At 40.6% G+C, this 24,695-nt stretch overlaps 1 long non-coding RNA gene across 3 annotated transcripts in view; it reads right to left on the reverse strand.

Moving 5' to 3' along the window:
- The window catches only part of LOC132648582 (uncharacterized), a 208,138-nt gene that overhangs the window by 151,797 nt on the left and 31,646 nt on the right, over positions 1-24,695 (reverse strand). The window contains exon 4 of one of the 3 annotated variants that reach the window (XR_009587007.1): positions 17,522-18,269. The exons of the other annotated variants lie outside the window; for them this stretch is intronic. This is a non-coding gene — a long non-coding RNA (uncharacterized LOC132648582). Of the gene's footprint in view, positions 1-17,521; positions 18,270-24,695 lie in introns of those variants that run through there. 3 annotated transcript variants of the gene reach the window in all.

Consider the following 24,695-nt stretch of genomic DNA (forward strand, 5'->3'; position numbering starts at 1 on the left):
AAGTGGCCCAGAAATTGTGGGAGTGACCAATAAATGACTGGTTCAACTTGAGACCCATGCCATGGGAGGGAGTCCAGGCCTGACACTGCCTAGAGGGCCAGGAGCCCGAATCTCAATAGCCTGTAGACATAGGATATACGCAAACACAACTGGTAGAATAAACAAACAAACAAACAAACAAATAAATAAATTACAATAAAAAATTAAAAGTAAAAAAATTAAAAGTCAATGAAATGATTTCTAACAATACTCTGTTATACTTGATTGCCAGCACAGAGGCTTCATTCAGCAACTAATGGGAGTGAATGCAGAGACCCACCGCCAAACATTGAGCAGAGCTCCAAGAACCCTGTGGAAAAGGGGGAGGAGCCAGGAGTCAAAGACACCACAAGAACGTGGCCCACAGAATTAACTAAATGGGGTGCATAGGGGCTCACCAAAACTGCACCAACAATCAGGGTCTGACTTAGGTCCACACACGCTGTGGTTGTTTAGCTTGGTGGTCTTGTGGAACAACTAACAGTGGAGTAGGGGCCTGTCTCTGACCCTTTTACCTGCTTTTGAGACCCTTGTCTTCCTACTGGGTTGTGTCTTCCAGCCTGAATATGAGGGGAGGTGCCTAGTCTTATGGCAACATGATATCAGTTTGGCTGATATCCCTCCTTCTTCTGAAGGGAAAAGAAGGAGGAGGTAAATTAAGGGGAGAGGGGAGTTGGGGGCAACTGGAAGGAGAGAAGGAAGAGGAAAGTGCAGTGGGGATATAATATGTGAGGGAAGAATAAAAGAATCAGAAAGAACACATACACATATACACACACAGAGAGAAAGAATGAATTTTCTCCATAATTCAGATGTTGCCAATGAGCTAGCATTAAGATATTTGAATTTTAAGAGATTATATCATCGAGTCTACCAATGGTGAATGGGGTAAGGTGCCTTTCTTTAGGGACTTTACAGAGGGAACTGAACCTTGTCTTGTCCTCTGTCTTCCACCATGTAAGCACACAGTAAGGTCAGAGGTCATACCTTAACCTTGGGCTTCTTAGACTCCAGAAGTGTGAAAAATAAACTTCCCTCCTTATAAACTTCTTGGTCTTTGGTATTCTGTTGTGGCAGAACAAATGGATAGAAACCGTATGTATTAGTTTAGCAGTAGAGACACAGAGGTGAAGCAATTAACCTTTACAGCTGGTAGTTGCTGCTGAGGGTATTTATTTGGTTCTCTACACTCTTGAGTGAAAATACTATCTAGCCTTTCAAGGTTACTTTTTAAAAAAGTAATTAACTGCCTGACAGTATCCTCAACCTAAATTTCCTTCACAGAATGAACAGATACTTACTCTCTACTTCTATTCACAATTTTGAACAAGGCAGGACACTGCTTTGAAGAGACGATGTAGAGTACTGGCTGAGGCATATCTGAAGGCAGCATGGCGAGCTCCAATTCCTCGGTCTGCCCTTGACACCTGTGTGACTTGAGGCGCGTTACTCACAGGACCTATGTGTGTCTCATCCTCCTTTATGGTGAAATCGAGGTGCCCATCACGGGACTGTCTTGAACACTTGACCAAGTGGTTAACACAGTGCTGACACATAAAAATGACTTAAGTGTTTCATTACATTTCTTGATCTAAGTATAAAAGTTAAAGGGAAGAGGTGTTAAAACAGTGTGGATATTCTATTTGTTACTGTGTAATCACACTGACTCTCAGTACAGCCATATTTACTACATAGGAGTTGACTTGGCTCACAGTCTGAGGGTATAGACGATTATGGCGAGGAGGTCTCCTGGTCGAACTGCACCCACCGTCAAAGAGCAGAAAGTGATAAGTGCTAGTGCTTGGCCGGCTTTCCCCTCCTCCAGGACCCCAGTGGACGCTGTGTAAACTTAAAGTGGATTCTCCTGCCGTGAGTGACGTAATCTAATCCTTCTGCAGTCACGCTCAGGGACTGGTCTCCTAGATGAGCTAGTTCCTGTCGAGTTGCCAACCAGTGTTAACCATCACATTTACTCCTGCTAGTTTTTTAAATAAAAATGTGTTGTAAAGTTACCATGAAATCATCTAAAACAAACAAAATCCTACAAAATTTCCACTGGGAAAGACCTCCAGCAACAGCCTTAATGCCTGGTCAGTTTCCTCCTTTCAATGGCATGCTCCTCTCTGTCGCCTCCATTCGCTGGCTAGTTCAGACTGTGGGACACTTCCTAACATCTCAGGCCTGCCTCCTGAAGAGAAGATTGCTTTTCCAATACATCCAACCACCTCCAAGAACCGATTCTCACTGAAGAAAGATTGCTTTTCCAATACATCCAACCACCTCCAAGAACCGATTCTCATGAACTTAAATTGGGTCACATGGTGATCTCTCAGCCAAACACTGTGCTCAAAGGGCAAACCATGGTCACCTATCTAAGGAGATAGCGACCTGTTAGAACCAGTGAGAGGGAGCAAGTTCACCTTAAGGAAGGAATAGTTGCTGTTCTGAGAAATGATAACAGATGCCAGAGATATGAAAATATGCATCCATACTAGGAAGCGTGATATTTTCTGGCCCTGTCCAAAGCAGGAGGAACTAGAAAATTTTTGTTTCCATGTTTTCAAAGATAATGACTAGTTCCTTCTCTAAGGAAATGATGATGATTTTGTTTCTGTGAGGGTTTCCTTGTTTAGAATGTTTCATTTCAAAACACAAATGGTTTTAGAATAAACAAAGAGAGACACACAGCTTTTTTTATTAATTACACTTTATTCACTTTGTATCCCCCCATAAGCCCCTTCCTCCTCCCCTCCCAAACCCACCCTCCCTCCCCCTTCTTCACACATAACCCTCCCCAAGTCCACTGATAGGGGAGGTCCTCTTCTCCTTCCTTCTGATCTTAGTCTATCAGATCACATCAGGAGTGGCTGCACTGTCATCTTCTGTGGCCTGGTAAGGCTGCTTCCCCCTCAGGGGGAGGTGATCAAAGAGTAGGCCAATCAGGTTATGTCAGAGGCAGTCCGTCTTCCCATTACTATGTAACCCACTTGGACACTAAACTGCCATGGGCTACATCTGTGCAGGGGTTCCAGGTTATCTCCATGAACAGTCCTTGATTGGAGTATGAGTCTCTGGGAAGTTCCCTGTGTTCAAATTTTCTGGTTCTGTTGCTCTCCTTGTGGACACACAGCTTTTTACTTAATATTATTAACTTTTGAAATCCTCCGTCAGTCTCTTATAAAGACAAACCAAAGAATAAATGAGACTAAAAGAAAGAAGACCAAGCAGGCAGTAGCAGCTCTGGGACAAGCTGGAGGCCTATGACAGGGTAAGCTCCTAGGAGAATACGGGGTGAGTCTAGCTGAAACTCCTAGTAGCAGGGCTTAGGAAGACTGAAGAGGACACCCTCTAACTAGTCAGGACTTCCAGTGGAGGAAGGGGAACACCAACCCACAAAAACTTCGACCCAAAATTCACCCTGCCTACAAGATAAAGATAGAATGGAGATTGAGGGAATGTCCAAACAATGCCTCACCCAACCTGAGACCCACCGTATGGGAGAGAGCCAACCGCTGACACTATTAAAAATACTCTGCTCTGCTTGCAGACAGGAGGCTAGCATAGCTGTCTTCTGAGAGGCTCCACCCAGCAGTGGATCCAAACAGATGCTGAGACTATAGCCAAACATTAGGCAGAGTGCAGGGAAGTCTTGTGGAAGAGTGGGGGAAAGGATAGAAGGACCCAGAGGAGACAGGAACTCCACAAGAATACCAACATAGCCAACTAACCAGGCCACAGGCGGGATTGTAGAGACTGAAGCACCAAACAAGGACCATGCATGGACTGAACCTGTTCTGCCTACATAAATGTAGCTGATGGGCACCTCGGTCTTCATATGGGTCTTTTAGTAAGGGGAGCAGTGGCTGCCTCTGACATGGACTCTGTTGTCTGCTTTTTTATTATGAACCTCTGGTAGGGCTGCTTCACCAGACCACAGGGGAAGAGGATGCACTCAATCCTAATGCAACTTGCTATGCTGGGATGGGTTGGTGGAAGGTCCCTTTTTCTGAGGAGTAGGGGAGCAGGATAGAGAGAAGAGGGAGAAAGGGTGGGACTGGGAGGAGAGGGGGAAGGGGCTTTGATCAGGATGTGAATGAAAGAAAAAGGGGGGGGGAAGGAAAGAAGGCAACTTGAAAGCTTAGTGAAACCAAGTTTTGGTTTTATTTATTTGTACTTTTTTTTTTTTTCTTAATGATTCCTGGGAATAAACACCTATGATTGAGATTTCTTCTCCACTCTTCTCTCCCCAAAGTTAGAGAACAGCTCTTTCTATCTTCCCATACATTCTGCACAATAAATTCTGTCTTTGCACTTGATTTATCATATTAAATATATCCAGAGAAATTAAAATTACAATGACCATGTCAAGAAAAATTCAATGTCAAAATTCATACTGAATAAATGTTATTCTTCTGTTACTCCTTAAAATTGAAGAGAAGCATGTCTAAATGTTAGTGTTAGCTTCATTTATTAATGACTTAACATAGCTAAACAGAAGTCCAAGTTAGAAATGGGAATCTACCATGTTCTCTGTTCATGTTGTCCTCCTATTGCGCTATCTGAAACGTGTTGTGCCAATACTCACGTTTTAAAATGTTTATATTTTTCCTATTTGTTTACTTCATTCTCTTGGTCAGTTGGAATGATTTTTCTGAACTTACTTTAGATATAACTTGGCAATAGCCTTGATTTTGAAAAACAAAAGCCATTTCATAAACAGTGGTGAAACTTCCCAGCGCAAGATAACTTGACACATTGGTGTTGTGTCATATTAACCTCGGAAGGCATGAGCTGTACTAAAAGATGAATCTGCTCACCATCCCTTGACTTTCCACTGAGTCTGATGCCCAATGTGCATGTTCTGCAGACAGTTCTGCCTTTGGCTTCCTCCACAACTTACTCTCAGGAGAGGGCTCAGATTGTTGAACTCAGAGCCGTCTGTGCCCTGATGCTGGCAGGTGCATGTTGTCGCCTTGCCCTGCTTCTTTCCACAGTAAGACCATAACAACCTGCCATTTCTATGCATAAAAAATTCATGTCTTCATTCTACAAAGCTCATCCAGTCCTACAGGGATTTAACCATGCCCAATTTCCAAGTCCAAAACTGTCCATTATGCTTCTCTGTGTCGAGAACTGAGGATTGAACAGCTTGCCTTTGTCTCCCTGACATATCTGGAACATCTGTCTCATAGTCCTCAGGATGTGTCTCATCCAGTAAATCACCCTAGCTTCTGGGAAGATGAAATGGCCAGTGTAAGAATAGTGTTTAGTATGATTCATCAGTGTACAATTTAGAGAAATCATATTATTGGAGTAATCATGAATTGTGTGTTGGACATCCTGTTTCACTTATTCAGATTTCTTATTTTGAAGCTGAAGTTCCCTGGTCACCAGTAAGTACCTCAGCAGAGACACAAGAAGAATGGCAACATTAAAAACAATCCATACCCATGTTTTCCAAGGAAGTATTTTCTACAAAGGTCTAATATGAGATGGGACATTCTGATATTCTCAAGTTTTCTTAATAAGTATCCTTGGAGGCTTTCTTTTTCAGTACCACTAAACCTCCTGAAGACTGCTATGAGAATAATTGAGTCTTACTCATCAATGTCAAGGACATACCTGAAGCAAAAGCAAGTTAAAAAAAAAAGTAGGGAGGATAAAAGCTATGATAAGTAGGGAGAAGAGAAGGAAAGAGATTAAGATATTTAAATATAGCCTTCATAAAAGCATCCTTGGCAGGCTAAACAAACAACTTTTCACAGACAAAATAAGTTCCTGATTCATCTTACACAGAGAACATGGATGCCTCAAGCTTTTACATAAGTATGACAAACCATTGTTAGTTTGTATTAAATCAAAAGAATTGTTTCTCTAATCCAAATGGTAAAGTCTTCCTACTGACCACTTAAAATTCATGAAGGGAAAAAGTAGTGATACTATTGCCCTTTCTTCTTGAATAATATACTTCACTAGATAGTCTTGCTGCTAATCCATATGAGGGGGGTAGGGAGAAGAATTACTGATGCAGTGAAGGTAAGAACCCACGTGAGATGAAGGGCGCACATGCCCAGGGGTGCCAGGGCTCATTACGGGGCCAGCAGATTGTTTGCACTGAGAATATAGCTTCCTCGCTGTAATGGAAAATCACAAACTGAATTTGAACTTGATCAGCTTTGACGATGTTGCTGTGTACTCACAGCATTGATACATGAACATATACATACAGAGCTACATGCACAAATATAAAGGTATGGTACATAGAGAGACGGTGTAATAAACATGAATGCCACGGTAGTCAGCCCTTAAAATGGTTCCCAATTTTCCATGCCGCTAGGTATCTCAACCTATGTAGAGTATATGTATACTATACTATCATAGATATTATATGATACCTATATCAAAGAGAAGCGACTATATACATACATACATGCTCACATATTTTGCACTTCCTGAGAGGCCTAAGGGCAGCACTGCTTCAAAACAAGTGAGGATACCAGTGCCCGGATCTTGGTCTCTGAACTTAACTCTCTATTAAAAGGAGTCAGCGCTCCTCATCAAATGGCCGACTTTAGGGTTAAAGTCTGGGAGATTAAAGATGAACCTGAATATTTTATTCAGTAGATCGAGGAAATGGTCAAATTCTTGAGGGAGCCATCTTCAAAGGGCTGTTGCTGGCAAGTCTTTAACAATCTGTGCCCTCAAATTAGGAGCCCATCACATAAGACAAATATTCATAATTCCACAGTGATATGAATAAACAAAATCAACTGGTAATAACTAGTTTCTAATGAGACCGGGCATGGTGGTGCACTTCTATAATCCCAGCACTCAGGGAGGCAAAGGCAGGTGGAACACTGTGAGTTCAAAGCCAGCCTGGTCTACAAAGAGAGTCCAGGACAGCCAAGGCTACACAGAGAAACCCTGTCTTGAAAATAAAATAAATTCCTAATGATAAAATGCTAGCTAATAAATACAGAAGACATGACAAAAAGAGTGACAATTTTGCAGCCATCCTATTAGAAACTAATTTGGACAAGAAACATGAGCAAATTCTAAAATTCAAGTGCACGTTAAAGAGATGAAATTTTTACTTGGTCAATTATTAAAAAAAAAAAAAAAAGGTTAATCGTAAAGAAGAAGACTGAATACACAGCAGAGAAACCTGGCAGACATCACCTCCCAAGGATTAATGCTGATGTCACCAGCAGTGGGAAGAAGTGAAAGTTCATACCACCAAGCCTGATGCCAAGAGAACACAAAATTGTTACTGTAGTGGTTCAACTGCAAAAGGAATTCAAAGTGAAACACTTTGATACGCCCAATTTTGAGATGCCTTATAAACTGATTTAACAAAATTATAAATCCATAATAATGTTTAAAGGCACTAAAGGACTGTTCTTGATTATACTAGCTAACAAAGACATGACAGCTGATTGCAGAATGAATTAAATCTTTTATTAGGAAGACATCTGTGATTTCAGTAGTAGTAATTTATCATGGTTAACTTCTACGGTGTTTCTATGGCTATACAGAAAACCTATACTTATTTATAGAGTATATTCATTAAAGTATTTCAAATTAGGGTAAGTTCTTAATTTTAATTACTTTAGTGTTTGTGTGTGTGTGTGTGTGTGTGTGTGTGTGCGTGCGTGTGTGTGTGTGTGTTTGCACGTGCATGTTCCGCAGAACATGTGCAAAGATCAGAAGGCAAGTTAGGGGAATCCATTTTGTTGTTTAATTGGCTTGAACTCCAATTGTGAACCTTAGCAGAAGGCATCTTTTCCTACTGAGCCATATTGCTGGCTCAAGTTAGTGTTGATTCTTAACTTCCTCAAATGTTTTAGGATACTACTAATAATCTCTTCAGTCTATTCTTGCCACTTTTGTGTGGCTTTAAATATTTCGAAAAGAAGAGGAAAAAAAAAAAAAAAGAGAAACATACTATTCAGCCCCAAACAACCCTTACTTGGCAAACAACAGAGTAATTCAAAGACAAATGATTTTAAATAGAAAAACAAAACCACCCACACAGAGAACAGAAACACACAACAGACACTATATACAGGTGAAGAAAATATCAAAAAGAGCAACAGCGAAAGAGAAAGCAGAAACAGAGTAGATCCAAGGAAGGCATCTGGTGAGTTCCTCACTGTCCCAAGGGGAAACAGATGGTGTCATCCAAATAGAATAATTCCATGAGTTTATTTAAAAAGAGATTGTCTGCAAAGATGTGGATTGTGGGAACCGGGCAGTGGGGAATTGGCAATAGTCTAACACTCCGCCTGTTGCGGAGAGAGCAGGGTGCACAGTGCAGGAACCCACAGAGAGTTGACTTGAGGAAAGCAGTGGATGTGAGAGGAATTCAGCTACAGGAGACCGTGTCCCTGGCCCAGAGGGCACATTCCCTTCCCTTTCCCATCTACTGTCAAAACTTCCTACACAGTTAGCAGGAAACCAAAGATTGTGCCAACGCATGCCCCCGGTGAGAGCCACCCTATCTTGCAAAAAGACAGAGGGCCAAGGGACAAGACCTGTTCTATTCTTCAGTCCTATTAGCAACGGTGATACTCAGCTTGCTAGAAATAACCACACTGTGTGGTCAAGTATAGGAGAAAATTTCACCGAGGTTGAGATTCTTTTGAAATTGAAAAACTAAAAATGATGCAGAGGGGGACACAGAAGTCACTGGATGATTCAAAGTAACACAATAAAGAGGGGGAAAAAAGCATCAGAATGCCATAGGAAGGAGCAGTTAACTATGGTACTACAGCTCTCTGAGAATGTTCATCTCCGTCTTCTGTCCATTCTCTGGAGAGAAAAATTAAAAACAACACTGAAAAAAATGTAAATAGGGTTTTCTTGTGGGCTCTAGGTTCAATCGAATAGCATTTGGGGTTTTGTGTTTTGGGTTTTGTTTGTTTGTTTGTTTGTTTGTTTGTTTGTTTGTTTTGAGACAGGGTTCCTCTGAGTAGCCTTGGCTGTCCTGGACTCGATTTTGTAGACCAGAATGGCCTCAAACTCACAGAGATCTGCCTGCCTCTGCCTCCCCGAGTGCTGAGAATACAGGTGCACACTGACTGAACATCTTTGTAACTGAGACTATCAGTCCCTTTCATTTAACCTTTTTGTTGTTGAATAAAGTTGAAAACTAAAACCACACCATATACAAACCTGAACTGAGTAAACTTCATATTTAAACTGCAGCCAATAAATTTACTTACAATTTTCATTCATTCTCAAAAATGTTCCCTCAACAAGGTTTTTCCACTATGACCAGGCTAAAAAAGTAGACAAGGCCAGAGACAGAATAAGGTAAACCTCTCTGAAGGGCCTCTTCAGTCTCAAAGACATTTAATACAAACAAGTAACAGTTACACAGGTCTCTATGATAGCTGAACCATTTATTTTTTATGATAAATATTAAAGAGTTTCTGTCACCATCATATTTTATATTAAAATATTTTTTACATTCATAACAATACTATAGAAAATCGAGTCCATTCTGACCCCATTTAGGGGTAAAGAAATTAGCTAAAATTCTCACAGCTCGTAAGAAGCAGAAACACGATTTGAATCTCAGTCCCTGACTCCATGTGTGGTGCTTTGGCCACCGTGCACACCGCCTATAGCTAAACCTTGGTGTGCAGTAAAGCCACTCTCTTTATTTCCTCAGACTACGTTAGGGAGGAGGGAGGAGGCTGGTGGGACAATAAAAGCAAAGTAGGTCTGAATGTGGGATAACAAAACCTTTGATTTTGTATGTTAACTCAAAAAAATAAAAATAAAAACATTTGATGCACTGTTATGTGAGCAAAGAGTTCCGCTGCAGCAAAATGGAGGAAGGATGATTTTCCAGCAAAGAAGAAAGGAGAGAGAATGAAAGGAAGTCCCGAGTGATTTGAGGTTGAGAGAACATTCTGCTGACGTTAACTTGTGGAGACAAGTGTTGCTTTGAAAGCACAACTAGGAAAAGCCATGGGTGGTCCTCTTCTCCCTGCTGTCAATGAGCACTAGCTCGAGCAGTAGTTGGGTAACTGTCAGAATTTTTTTATTTATTACAGTTTATTCACTTTGTATCCCAACTGTAGCCGCTTCCCTCACCCCCTCCCCATCCCTCCCTCCCTCCCTTTTCTCCTCCCATGCCCCTCCCCAAGATAGGGAGGTCCTCCCACTGATAGGGGAGGTCCTCCTCCCCTTCCCTCTGACCCTAGTCTATCAGGTCTCATCAGGAGTGGCTGAATTGTCTTCCTCTGTGGCCTGGTAAGGCTGTTCCCCCCTCAGGGGCAGGTGATCAAAGAGCCAGCCACTGAGTTCATATCAGAAGAAATTTTTATTCTGTTGTTTGGAAATATCACTGGTGATAATAGATACAGAAATACCGCAGGAAAAAAAATGGAAAAAACAACAACACAAGAAAAAAAACAAGCAAAGACATGACATTTCCTTCTGCATTTACTGATTTGCCGACATTAAAAAGAGCAAAGTTGGAAAAACAAAAGTGACATCAATCAGAATGGAATGGTAAGCATTTCGGTGACAAACAATCACACACATCTCAGTGTCTTAGAATTGAGATTTTATTGTGCACGCGCATGCACGTCTACAGTGATCTAGCTAGATCTCTGGTTCCTGTCATCCTCTCTTGGGTGTCCAGACTAATGAAGCAACCTCTGTCTGGAGTGCCACTGGGGATTAAGGCAGATGGAAAGATACTGTGCAAATAATTGCATCCTGGGCGGAAAGAGTCAACCTGCAAGAAGCACATGCCCTTCTGTTCACATTTCATTTCACAAAGCAATGAAAGGCAACAACATCAAGCACTGCACCTCCTGGGAAATGCAGAGGTACAAGAGGCTGAGAGAGAACTGGGAGCATTTGTGGAACGGAGCTAATGACTACCAGACACTCTCCTGAAAGACGTTCCAATCTGCAGTCTCACATCTGCATACTGCTACAGCAGCTTCCAGGGGTTGAATCACTGGAGGCTCACCCACTAGTCCACAAGCCTCCCCGCCCCCATGTTTCACGGCCTCCTGCCTTGTTTGCAATTAGGTTTGAGCTGAGTGATTATTTAAAACAAATGAGCCATGCACACAGTGATGCTCACAAGTCCAGGTTTGAGGAGTGAAGAGTTGGTGTGCTGGTCCAATTTTTAGTTCCTGTGCAAGACACCTTAAAGGCCAACTGACCCAGAGGAGTAGAGATACTATGAGTTTAATCTCCCAGCTTGCTTTCCCATGTGGAACAGCACTTCCGCATCTCTATCTGCCAGTTCTTTCTGGATGTGTAGAATGGAGAATATGAAACCTTTGTCACTTGTGTGTCATTTTGGAATGTCTGTTGTGGCAGCTGGCATCAATCATCCCAATAAGGAAAATAGTATCTGAATGTCAAGGAGCAGTTTAAATAACCTAAGTTACTTTTTTTAAGTGGGCATGAAAACTGATCTGAGCAGCTTGAACAACAATGTGTTTTGTGTTGATAAAATCATTGGTTAATCCTCGCTAGGAAGTCAGCTTAAAAGGGCTTTCATCTGGGAGTCAGAGGAAGGGTAGAAAACAGGGTTTGCACTGTGTATTAGGGATCTTTTGCTGTGTTCAGCAAGGCATTGCCAGAAGGAAATGAAATCAGAAAGGACTGACTGTTCAAGAGCAAACTGAAAAGGAATCTGCAGGAAAAACTAGGATTTCAGGGCCTCCCAGGCATGGGAGTGATAGTTCAAAAGTAAAAAATGAGTTTAAAAGCTTTGAGTGGCAAAAAAGTTAATGACAATAAAAATACAGCAGTAAAGTCCTCAGTTCAACCTGGGTGCAGTGGCTCATGCCTCTAATACCAGCACTCTGGGAGCCAGAGACAGGTGGATCTTTGTGAGTTCAAGACCAGGCTAGTCTACAAAGTGAGTCCAGGACCGCCAGTGCTACACAGAGAAACCCTGTCTTGGATTTAAAAAAAAAAAAAAAATCTTCAGTTGATTAAAGTTCTTCCTAGAGAGGTCAGATTGGGGGCATAATCTCATTTAAGCTCAAAAGGTTAAACACAGAACACTAGCTGGATTTGGAGACACATGAAGGTAGACCCACCACTGGGGAGGCTGAGGTTGGGAGGCTGCCAGAGTTTTGATACTTGTCTGAGCAGCATAACAAGATTCATCTCAAATAAACAAAGAAAAAATGCAAGACAAAGGGGTGAAAGACAGAAATGAAGAAAATCTGAGAATCCTGACGGTAAATTGGCTATAAGCATGTTTAATACTTCAGAATTTTATTCAAGCAAAACCAGTAGGAAGCCCATTTAGAGGAGAGTAAATTACCCAAGAAGCTGGAACTTTGCCCAAAGGAGTAAGCAGCAGAACAGGGTCTTGAACCTCTAGCCTCCTTCTTGAGAATGGTCTGATCAAACTTTAAAACACCCTTGGAAAGCATATACCACTAATGCGCTGTTCAGATCCACGAAGAGCAGAGCAAACAGTACCCTGAGATACTCAAAGAACAAATCACAGTCCCAGCCAACTGTTCCCAGCTACAGTCTACCCATGATACTGCCTCGCCTGTGGTTTAGAACTCCCGGTGTTTGCTAGTTGTGTCCACTCTTTCTATTCTCGCCATTGCAAACCAAACTGTTGCCATTCCTTTTCCAGTGGTGAGAAAATAGGGCAGTGGTTTTCAACCTTCCTAACACTGTGACCCTTTAGTAGAGTTCCTCATGCTGTGGTGACCCCCAACCATTAAATTACTTTGTTGCTACTTGATAACTGTAATTTTGCTATTGTTATAAATTATGATGCAAAAATCCCACATGCAGGATCTCTGATATGTGACCCCCAGAGGGATTGTGACCCACAGCTTGAGAACTGCTGAACTAGGAAGAAAGTCATTATGGTTCTGAAGTGTCCAAACAGGAAGAGCCATGTATTCACATCAGAGGCAGATCCTGTTGTGATTGATGGTACGCATTCCATCACCACTGGTATGTACTACAAAATGAGAACTTTTTTATATTTTTAATTTTTGCAACACTTAATGAAATATAAAAGCTTTGTGTTTTGATTTTTTTAATGCAGTGAGTTAGACATAATAGAGATCCAAATAAATCATACCTAACTTTGTGCTGCAGGGTCAATAAATTGTGTGTGGGGGGATAGCAATAAGAGCTGGTATTTGCAACACAGCTGGCTCAGACAAATGTCCCCTTGAATTGTTGTAACATTATGCAAGGGTTAACACTATTAGTTAAATTCCTTAGGTTCCATATGACCACATTCCAACAAAAAAATGAATTCAAGCAAAGAGGCAATATGTTGACTCATTTGTTCTGGGGGAGCATATCAAGGCTTGTTAGAAACTTGGAGAAGAAGCCGCAGAGGCCAGGGAGTCAGTCTGGGCAAGACCTTACCTCCATCGCGATGGCAGCCACTGTCTCCTGCCACTGTTTGTTTTTGTTGCTATTGGCTTCTCTTTGCATTAGTACCTACTTTATCATCTACTGTATGTATAGACTCGCTGCAAATGGCAGATGATCAAGACCCTCATTCTCAGAGTTCACAGGCTAAGTGGAGAAAAGTGATCCATTTCCATTTTCAACCATAAAGTTCTAGGGAAGCATTCCAATGGGCCTCGTCTTGTTGATGTGTTCACTCTCCGAATTCCAACTGGCCAAGTGCATGTGATTAAATGATTGCCTCAGCCTGAATCAAGTGTTCAAACATGAGACTGAAGTGACAGAACTGTAGACATCAATGGGTATACAAAGAGCATATAAAGAGACTAAGAATTCACCAAAGAAAAGGAAGTACTATATCAGGAAAAAGAAAGATGGAACGAGTCATCTAGTGAAAAAATAATAATAATAATAATAATTAGACTTACGGAATTCCTCGATAGTAGCATAAATATCAGTGGCAGTGGGTGCCATGAGATGTACAAAGTGGGGATATTGATGGGGAGAGGAGCAGGCACTTCCCTGGAAAACAAGCTAGGTTTTTGTCGTTTCCGGTGGTTGTACAAACTCCCAGACCTGGTGTCCTCCTTTTCTATGTCCGCTCTTCAGTAGACTACACAAATTCTTGGGGACATGTTGCATGATTATAGTAATACTCCAGTGCATCCGCTCCTTAGTCTTCCGGGAATGGGAGAGGCTCTAGACTGAGTTCACATGCCCTGCCACTAATCCCTGTAGTATTTACATAAGCTTCATGTGCATGGTCAAAAGATTAAAAGACTGTGTCATTACCAAATACTTTTAATGCTTCCACCAGTTAATATTTTTACAGTGACAGTTTATATCACTTATTGATTAAAAAAAAAGATGTCCTATTTTCTATCAGCCCTCCCAAATAAACCACAAACCCGAGGCCTACAGAACATTCTATAGTAACTTTCAAGTACTTTCTGCAGCCTAGCCTTTTACCACTCTTTCATTCATGTCTGCTTTTCCATCTAGTAGAATATCCCCTCCCAATCTCACCCTCCCTCCCTCATCTCTTCCTGTGCTGCTCCCTAAGTCCACTGGTAGGGGAGGTCCTCCTCCCCTTGCATCTGACCCTAGCTTATCAGGTCTCATCAAGACTAGCTGCATGTCTTCCTCTGTGTCCTGGTAAGGCTGCTCCTCCATCAGGGGGAGGTGATCAAAGAACCAGCCACTGAGTTCATGTCAGAAATAGTCCCTGTTCTCATTACTAGGGAACACACTTGGAAACTGAGCTGCCTTGGGCTACATCTGTGCAGGGATTCTAGGTTATCTCCTTGATTGAAATATCAGTCTCAGACAAGATCCCTGTGCCCAGATTTTTTGCTTCTGTTACTCTCCTTGTGGAGCTCCTGCCCCTCCAGGACTTTCTATCTCCCTCTTCTTTCATAAGATTTCCTGCACTCTGCCCAAAGTTTGGTTATGAGTCTCAGCATCTGCTTTAATACCGTGCTGAACAGAGTCTTTCGGAGGCCCTCTGTGGTAGGCTCCTGTCCTGTTCCCTGTTTTCTCCCTCTTCTGATATCCATCCCATTTGCCTTTCTGAGTGAGGATTGATCATCTTACACATTGTCCTCCTTCTTGCTTAGCTTCTTTAGGTGTACAGATTGTAGTATGATTATCCTATATTATGGTATCTTATGCAGGACACAGCAATCCTATGTGAGTAAATGAGCAAATGTATAGGACATACAAATTGCATATAGCTGATGACTCTTCTGTTTACCCATAACCATTCGATGATATTTTATTTATTAAGAGCCAGTTATCTCTTCCCTCACATCTCTGGTCTTGTTTTTATAATTACATAAATGAATTAAATGCTGAATAATCCAAAATTTCTCAGTTTCAGCTCTGTTGGCATTTGAGCTTGGTAAATCTGCATTGTGGAAGTTGCCTTGGACTTTGTAGACTATTTAGCAATCTTTCACCTCTCCTACTAGATGTTAGGAGTACCCATGCTTCTCAAGTTATGAGAAGTTAAAATGCCTCCAAACATCGCCTTGTTGAATGTTCCTCAGAATGTGCAAATTTTCTACTGGTAGAAAAAGGACCACATTATGAAGGATCTTACATGTGGAATTTATTTTCTACACACAGGGTCATGAGCCTCTGAATGTTTTTTTAGTGGTAAAGTAACATAAGAGGCAATGTATTTCCTAAGACAAATTAGAAGAAGTAGGACAGAGAGACCCATTGGTAAAGTGTAAAGTAACCCAAGGACTGGAGGATCCAAGATGGAAGCGCCCAAAGCACAGGATGCCTAGACAGTAGAACTGCAGCAGTGCGAAATGAGTGAGAGGTCATGCTGAGGACTCCACGTACTGATGAATGTGATGGGAGTGTTGGTCAGATGCAAGCCCAAAACAGAGCTTGGTGGCCTGAGACAGAGTTAGGTGTCATTCATTCTACCTTGGATCCTATTTCTCTGTTTACTTCCTCTCTATACTCACTTACTAAAGCAATCCAACCTCTAGGCTCAGCTTCCATCTCACGACTTCAGGTCAAACCACCGCAGATAACACAACTCTTCTGAACTTTGAAGCTCTGTTACATGTGGCTTTTCCTGCTGAGAGGACAGCAAATGTCTATTCATTCCGCGTGGACCATGGCAGAAATGATTCCACTAAAGGCTAGCTGGGTGAACAAATGCACTTCTTAGAACTTCTTACCAGAGCACTGGTGAGGTATTATTAAGTGGAGCATGAGTGACTCCCCCCTCATCCTGGAAGCTGCATACCTGAAAACATACCCTAGCATGAGTGATAAACAAAAGTAGTATCCCAGTACTTTCTGTGCAACTTGAAGACAGCGTGACTGAAAAATCTCCTTTTCCCAGGCAACTGTTTCCTGTTCCTGAAACCTTATGGAGGAGCTTTGTGGGTCCTGTAAGCGTTTTGAGCCTCCTGAGTTGTGTGAGCATCTCTCTTGCCTCCAGGAGTGAATGCTTCAATTCAGAGCTTACTATTTGGGCTTCTCTTGAAGGCACTATGTGGCATTACTGATTTAATGCCTATATTAATAAAAGACTTGATTGTAAAGTGTAAAAATCTTTGATACAGAGCCATATGCTCTTTGCTTTCACTTGGTTCCTGATACTGTGCCTCCTAAATTGTGATTGCTGAATATTTCATTTTAAAGAAACTAAAGGCTGGGCATGGTGGCTTATGCCTGTGATCTCAACACTCTGGGAGACAGAGGCAAGTGAATCTTTGTGAGTTCAAGACCATGCTGGTCTACAAAGTGAGTCCAGGATAGCCAAGGCCACACAGAGAAACCCTGTCTTGAGAAAAGAATAATAATAATAATAATAATAATAATAATAATAAGAAGAAGAAGAAGAAGAAGAAGAAGAAGAAGAAGAAGAAGAAGAAGAAGAAGAAATAGAAATAGAAAGAAAGAAAGAAAAAAGAGCTGTGGGCTGGCTTTCCCCGGGGTCCGAGCATTGTTCAATGTTCCTGAATAAACTGCAATGAAAAAAAAAAAAAAGAAAGAAAGAAAAAAGAAAGAAAGAAAGAAAGAAAGAAAGAAAGAAAGAAAGAAAGAAAGAAAGAAATCTATGTTAAATTGCTTCAGTGGGTTTATAAAAGTGCCCCTTGCGTTCCCTTAGCAGAAAGCATTGGGAGTCAAGGAAAGTTTGGGCTTGCTTTAACTAGTGCTGAACTCGTTATTGGTTGGTTCTCACAGTCTCTCCTATCACTGGAGGACATTCATTCTCATTAATCTGTAAAACTAATAATATAAACTTTCTTATAAACCACTCCTTGCAGAAATTCAGCAAACAGTATCCCCATGTCACAAAAAAAAAAAAAAGAGTTTGATTACATCAAGCTGTTGAACAATGATATTGAGTTGTATTGAACAAGATATGAATGAATGTTAAGTAAAATCAATCTGGCACTTTTTCAGAAAACTGGGAATAGCCATACCTCAAGACCCAGCTGTACCACTCCTGAGCATACACCTGAAAAAATGTTCCACCATAGAACAAGGACATTTGCTCAACCATGTTCACAGGAACTTTATTCATAATAGCCAGAAGGTAGAAACAACCTATATGTCCCTATACAGAAAAATAGACAAAGAAACTGTGGTACATTTAAACAAAGGATTACTACTCAGCCCTTAAAAACAAGGAAATAATGAAATTTGCAGGCAAATGTCTGGAACTAGAAAAGATCATCCTAAGTGAGTAACACAGACCCAGAAAGACACACACGGTATATATGCACTTATAAGCAGATTTTTGTCATACAGTACAGGATAGACATACTACAATGCATACCATAGCCCCCAAGATTGGTGTAAGGAAGCTCAATGGGCATCTTAGGCTTCGTGTGGGCCCCCTAGCTAGGGGAGTAGGGACTATCTCTAGCATGGACTATGTTGCCTGCTTTTTGATCACTTCCCCTGATGGGACTTCCCTATAGGGAAGAGAGGATGAGGGATGGAGGGTGGGACCGAGAGGAGAAGAGGGAGGGGCCTATGACTCCGATGTAAATTGAATTAATTAATTTTTTTAAAAGTCTTCTCATTAGCACTGTTCAAGATTCAGACTTTCACCATCTCTGGAGTTTCTATGCAAGTTACTGTTCCTTTATTTCTCCCTCATTCCCTTTTCTCATAGTAAAATATAGGGTGAAAGGTTGGTCTCTTACACTTTATCATTTCCTTATTGTGCACGATATTATCGCTTTCTCTGTACTCTGCTTCTTCTTCAATACACAGTTCCAGAGCTCTCACACAGGTTCATGAGGTATTTTCTGAAACACATACAAGATGATGCCTTAGGAACATGAATTCTGGGACCGGCCATTGAGGTAACTATTGCTTTTTATTGAGCTGTGCTTTGGAACATAATACCAAATATCAAGATACTGGTCATCAAATGAGAAATTAAGGGACTGAATGATATACAGTATGTGATTTCAGCCTAGAAAGCCAAGATCACCTCAACACACACACATGCACACATATACATACGCACACACACGAGGGGGTGGGGGTGGAGAGAGAGAGGGAAGGAACAAGGGAGAGAGAAGGAGAGAGAGAGGGAGAGAACTGATATGTTAGTATGCTCTGACTAATCAATTCACTTAGGTTGAATTTTCATGTTGCATACCATAGTATATGTAATTTTAAAGCAATTTTCTGAAAAAAAAAACATTTTTAAAAGAGTATATGATTTTTAAGATGATGTAAAGTCTTAAGAAGCAAAAGCTTTGCATATGAGCCTGATAGGCTAGTGATTGTCAATACTGATTTGGCAATATTAGTATTGATGAAATAAATAATAGTATTTGCTACTAAGAGCTTTTTGTTGATTTTTACAATTGTGGAGATGAAAGATGTACCAGATTTCTTTGCATATGAGGTGTGTGTTTACCCTAAATGTTGACATTTCTGAAATTATAATTATCTTAATCTTTCACATGCACTCTTTTGCTCACAAGATGTTATTCAATACTGTTCATAGGAATATGATCATTCCAAGTTTTAAGATGGCACCACTGAAGGTGATAAGGAAAAACAACAACAACAAAAGAACTGTTTAGGGGAAATATCTGACAATGTAAGCTAAGGTGTAGATGCTAATAGGAAGCAGCAGCAGAGAGAGATGGATGGGAAGTGATGAAGACTGGCCCAAGCTTGTGACATCTCCTTGAAAAGCAAGAAACATTCTAAAGATAAGTAGAAAAAAACCAAGGACCAAAGACTTCGGATATGAATAAACTATCAGATGGAGGTTTCTGTGTAGAGATATCAGAATGGATAAGAGCTATTGTCAATCTGCAACAACCAGGTTTAGCTGTAAATTATCTCAAATGAGAGTCTACTTTAGTGGATGAGAGCAAGCCAGACAAGCTGGCCAATATAAGGTCTAACATGAAGGCCTCCTGAGAGATGTATCTGGGTAGTGCAGTGGTTGTTTTTGTGGTTTTGTGGTAGCAATACTAAATACAAGCACAATTAAAAGGCAGTTTATTTGTTTCCGAGGTTTCAGCTCATCACAAGGGAACTGTAGCAGCGCAGAGCAATTCACGTCAATATGGGTCAGAAGAAAGCAGAATGTCAGCATTCCTGACTTAGAAAACAACCCCATAGGTATTCAAAAATATCAGGAAACAAAAACTAGTAAATAAAAATATAAAGATCATGATTGCTCTTAAAGTTCCTTTTCACTAAACATGTAAACTAATTGTTGCTTTCCTTTCTGTATGTCTGTTCATATTCAGAATGATCATGTTTCTGGTATGCACTTCAACTTGAGATAATGTCCCTTTTTTTTCCCCAAATAAAGAAAAACTAAACAAACGTATAAAACTGTCCATTAGAAAGACCACAGTATAAACCTAAAATTAATTTACTGAATTAATTTTAGTAAATTAATTTTACTTCTGAGTGCCAGACCCTGGAATTAGTGTTTGGATCAGAATGGTAAAAGAAATATATGCCAAAAGCACCAATGGAGACTTAGAAAGAAATAGATGTTTTATGGGAGGCTTTTACAAGCCCAAAGCAATGGGCCAACAATGGGCCACTTTTATCTATAAACTTGGGCAGGTGCATTGCCTTGGCAATAGCGAGCTGTCAGAGAGAGGTTTCTTTACATGTGTATTAGGATGGATAAAAAGCAGCACAGCCTGTCACAACTAATAAGAATAATTTGCTCATAAATTCTCTCAGTGGGAATACAGCTTAGCAGATGAGACCAAGTGAATCAAGCTTAATAACTCAAGTCCTAACATGAAAAAAAAAACAAAAAACAACAAAATGAATTCCTTCATCATTTGACTCCATCTCCTAATGGAATTGTTGAAGTTTGCCCTTGTTTTTTTTTTCTCCCTTGTATGTATAAACAAATTACAGTACTCCTATTTTTCTATTAGCCTAGTATATCTATCGCTTTGATCTTATTAGAAATTACTTGAGTCCCAACCAGTCACTTTAGAAACTATAGCAGCATGATTTCGGTAAGATGTAATTGAACACATCTCAGATGATGCGTTCTCAGATGATGAGGTTGACCTAGCACTGCACAGTATTGTGTGTCTAAGCACCACACCCCCAGCTTACAGAGAGAAAAGAGTCTGCATGTTACTGTTTCTATCTGGCAGAAGGTGCAGAGCATCTACCTGCTTCTGCAATGTACTTCTGACTTGAAAGGTCCTCAGATATCAACCATAGGAGTTTGTTATGTTCCCTGCAGTTTCAAAGACCATGTCTTCTGAGAGTCTAACCCAGAGCTTTTCTGGACTCTAAACTGTGGGGGCAGTAAGGCATTACAAAGAACACAAGACTTGTAATACAATAAACGCTTGACAAGGTTTAACAAAGAACCAAGGCATTTGACTCCAAATAGTTTTTGTCCAATTTGAGCATTAGGAAGTTGGCCAGTACTATCTCAATAATTATTCACTATAAAAAGAAATAAAAATCTTCTATATTATCATTGTGTTTGCTGTTGCTTATATGAGCTTACACTCTTTTATTAATTTTAGTTTGCTTTTCAGACTTTGATAGGAGTAGGAGGAAAGGGGACTCATCACTTCTAATTTTTATTGATTTTCATATAATTATTACCACTTTGAGATATTTTATAATACAAAGTAAAAACATTATTTCCCAAAGAAACATATGATATAAACATAACATACATTTATTGAAAAAATGACTCCAGCCTTTTGCATTATGAAAGACCCCTGCAAGTTTCTGACTCTGATACCATGGGTTTTATGTCTGTGAAAAAATAAAAATAAAAGATTCCTAAGCCAGTTAACATCAGCAAGTATTCAATATGGAAGAGCAGCCGCCTCCTGGGAAAGCTATTTAAGCCAGCACATGGAGCTATCACTTGCAAAGATCAGCTATTTGAAGATTATAGACTTACAGGGGAAAATGAGGGATTTTTGTGGGCTTCTTTTTTTAGCCTCTTATTTGCTGAATTTACATGAAAGAACAACATCACATTTATCTCAAAATAATCTGCATCAAAACTTCAGTTTTCCTCCTTTCCTTTTCTCCCCTCATATCATCTTTCCAAGTCTCAAATCATAGGATTTCTTTTCACCGCATCTACTTTACAAGCACCTTACTCTATGCAAGGCACACTTACTCCACCCGATAAATGCATTCCAAGAATGGTCTTATTCTACAAGACCACAGAACTAACTGGGACAGGTGGGTGAAGTGCACAGAAACACAGTGTTAGCTTTATGATAAGACACATTTTATTTATTTTTTCTTACTGTCAGTGGAGTCCAAAAATAGAATTGTCAGCAGGAGCAGGTGAAGTTCTTCTCTGTGGGATATATTCAAGTACTAGGTGTAATGGAAGTTTTGCTTTCTTTGTAAACTCAGTTATGTTATGTGAATATGTTTTTGTTTTAATCTAAAGTGTGGGATTATAGTTGGGCTATAGTTCGTCTCATGCAGAGACTGGCTTTTACCAGCTGGTAATGGCTTTCCACGTGGGCATTCTGTGTGGCATTTGGTGTTGGCGTGTGGCATGTAGCAATTTGGAGCGACCAGAGACCAGGGATGGTGTAGTGGTTTGGAGCAGACACAGGGTGAGAAAAGCTTCAGGGAACAGCAGCATATAGGAGACTGCTGGCTGGCAGCTGGCAGAATTTTGTATAGAGCCCTGAAAGAACCCTTAGACCCTAAAGAGCCTGAAGAAATAAAGGGGTCTTAGTTCTCTCTCCCCGTTAACCTTTTCTGTTTCCTACTTAAGGCTGGGAGGTTGGTGGAAAGGAGGTAGAAGCCTAAACACCCCAAATAAAGGAGAATTTTTTTAAAAGAGCCCTACAACTAGGTGGGAACTTGTAAGGATAATTCAGGCTTCAGAAAACAATTAGCCCAAATGTCTCCATTATTTCAATTTTTCATATCAAATACAGTTTATTCACTTTGTAACCAAGCTGTAGCCCCTCCCTCATTCCTTCCCAATCCTACCCTCCCTGCCTCATCTCCTCCCGTTACCCTCTCCAAGTCCACTGATAGGGGAGGCCTACCTCCCCTTGCATCTGGCCCTAGCCTATCAGGTCTTATCAGGACTGGCTGCATTGTCTTCTTCTGTGACCTGGTAAGGCTGCTCCCGCTCAGGGGGAGGTGATCAAAGAGCCAGCCACTGAGTTCATGTAAGAGACAGTGCCTGTTCCCCTTACTAGGGAAAAACCCACTTAGAGATTGAGCTGCCACAGGCTACATCTGTGTAGGAGTTCTAGGTTATTATGCATGGTCCTTGGTTGAAGTATCAGTTTCAGAAAAGACCCCTGAGCCCAGATTTCTTGGTTCTGTTGCTCTCCTTGTGGAGCTCCTGTCCCCTCCAGGTCTTTCTAGCTCCCCCTTCTTTCATAAGATTCCTTGCATTCTGCCCAAAGTTTGGCTATGAGTCTTCGCATCTGCTTTGATACCCTGCTGGGTAGAGTCTTTCAGAGGCCATCTGTGAGTAGGCTACTGTCCTGTTTCTTGTTTTCTCCTACTTCCAATGTCTATCCCATTTGTCTTTCTAAGTGAGGATTGATCATCTTACCCCTTCTTCTTGCTTAGCTTCTTTAGGTATAGAGATTTTAGTATGTTTATCCTATATTATCTGTATAATATCCACTTATAAGTGAGTATATACCATCTGTGTCGTTCTGCTTCTGGGATACCTCACTCAGGAAAATATTTTCTAGGACCCACCATTTCCCTGCAAACTTCATGATTTCCTTGTTTTTAATTGCTGAGTAGTATTCCATTGTGTAAATGTATCACAACTTCTGTATTCATTCCTCAATTGAGGGATATCTAGGTTGTTTCCAGGTTCTGGCTATGGTGAATAAAGCTGCTACAAGCATGGTTGAGCAAATGTCCTTGTGTGTATTTGAGCATATTTGGGATATATGCCTAGAAGTGTTTAGCTGGATTTAGCACCCTGCACAAAACTAAAGTCCAAGTAGACCAAAGATCTCAACATAATACCAGATCACTAAATATGTTAGTAGAAAAAGTGGGAAGAACTTTGATCTCATTGGCACAGGACACAACTTCCTGAACAGAACACCATCAGCATAAGCTCTAAGATCAACAATCAATAAATGGGAGCTCATGAAACTGAAAAGCTTCTGTAAAGCAAAGGATACTGTCATCAGAATAAAATGATAGCTACAGACTGAGAAAGGTTCTTCACCAACCCTGTATCTGACAGAGGGCTAATATCTAGAATATATAAAGAACTCAAGAAGTTAAAAAAACAACAAAACAAGTAATCCAATTTAAAAATGGGGTATGGAGCTAAACAGAGAATTCTCTGTAAAGGAATATAGAATGGCAGAGAAACCGTTAAAAAGATGCTCAATGTCCTTATCCATCAGAGAGATGCAAATCAAAATGACCTTGAGATTTCACCTTACACCCATCAGAATAGCCAAGATCAAAAACTCAAGTGACAATTCATACTGGAGAGGATGTGGAGAAAGGGGAACGCTCCTCCATTGCTAGTGGGAATGTAAACTTGTACAATCACTTTGAAAACCAAATGACTCTTGACAACAAGAAAACGTCATTTTTGAGAATGATGATGTGCTTGTGAGAAAGAAAAGAAGAAATGGGGTTACTGTCATCATTAATTTCTTATGTATAAACATACTCTGTATTGAATAATAATATTTAGAAGGCATTCAACAGCATTGAACGAGAATCAAATTTTGTTAATTTTAGATAAATTATTCAAAGACTTGTTTGTTCTTTAAAACTAAACGGGATTTTTTTTTAAGCATCAAGTTTCTTGTAGAAATGGTTATTTTTCTGGAGCTAGGCAAGTACAGATGCAAACCACTGCTGTATAAGCTTAAGAAGTCAAAAATTTGAGTCGCCATCTCCCTCCCTGAGAAATGGGCATACACTCCGTGGTGTCTGAGCTATTAGGTCAGAAGCATTTAACACAGAGCCTGGCACATGCTCTACACAGGACTACACTTCACAGCGTGTCGGGCACAGCAAACACGCCAAAATGGTGGGGGATACTGAAGTCTTTGAAAGTAAATCCTAAAGACATACCTACTATGTCTGGATTTCCCATAAGAGGCCTCTTCTTTTCTGTTCATATTCTGTCACTTGGGAATCCTAGGAACAAAATGATGGCTCTAGGTGGGCCCATTTTACTAAAAATATTTCTAGTTTAGAACTGGTTGCTGCCCAGTGAT

This window comes from Meriones unguiculatus, chromosome 17 (genome assembly GCF_030254825.1).
Source record: "Meriones unguiculatus strain TT.TT164.6M chromosome 17, Bangor_MerUng_6.1, whole genome shotgun sequence".
Classification (NCBI taxonomy): Eukaryota; Metazoa; Chordata; class Mammalia; order Rodentia; family Muridae; genus Meriones; species Meriones unguiculatus.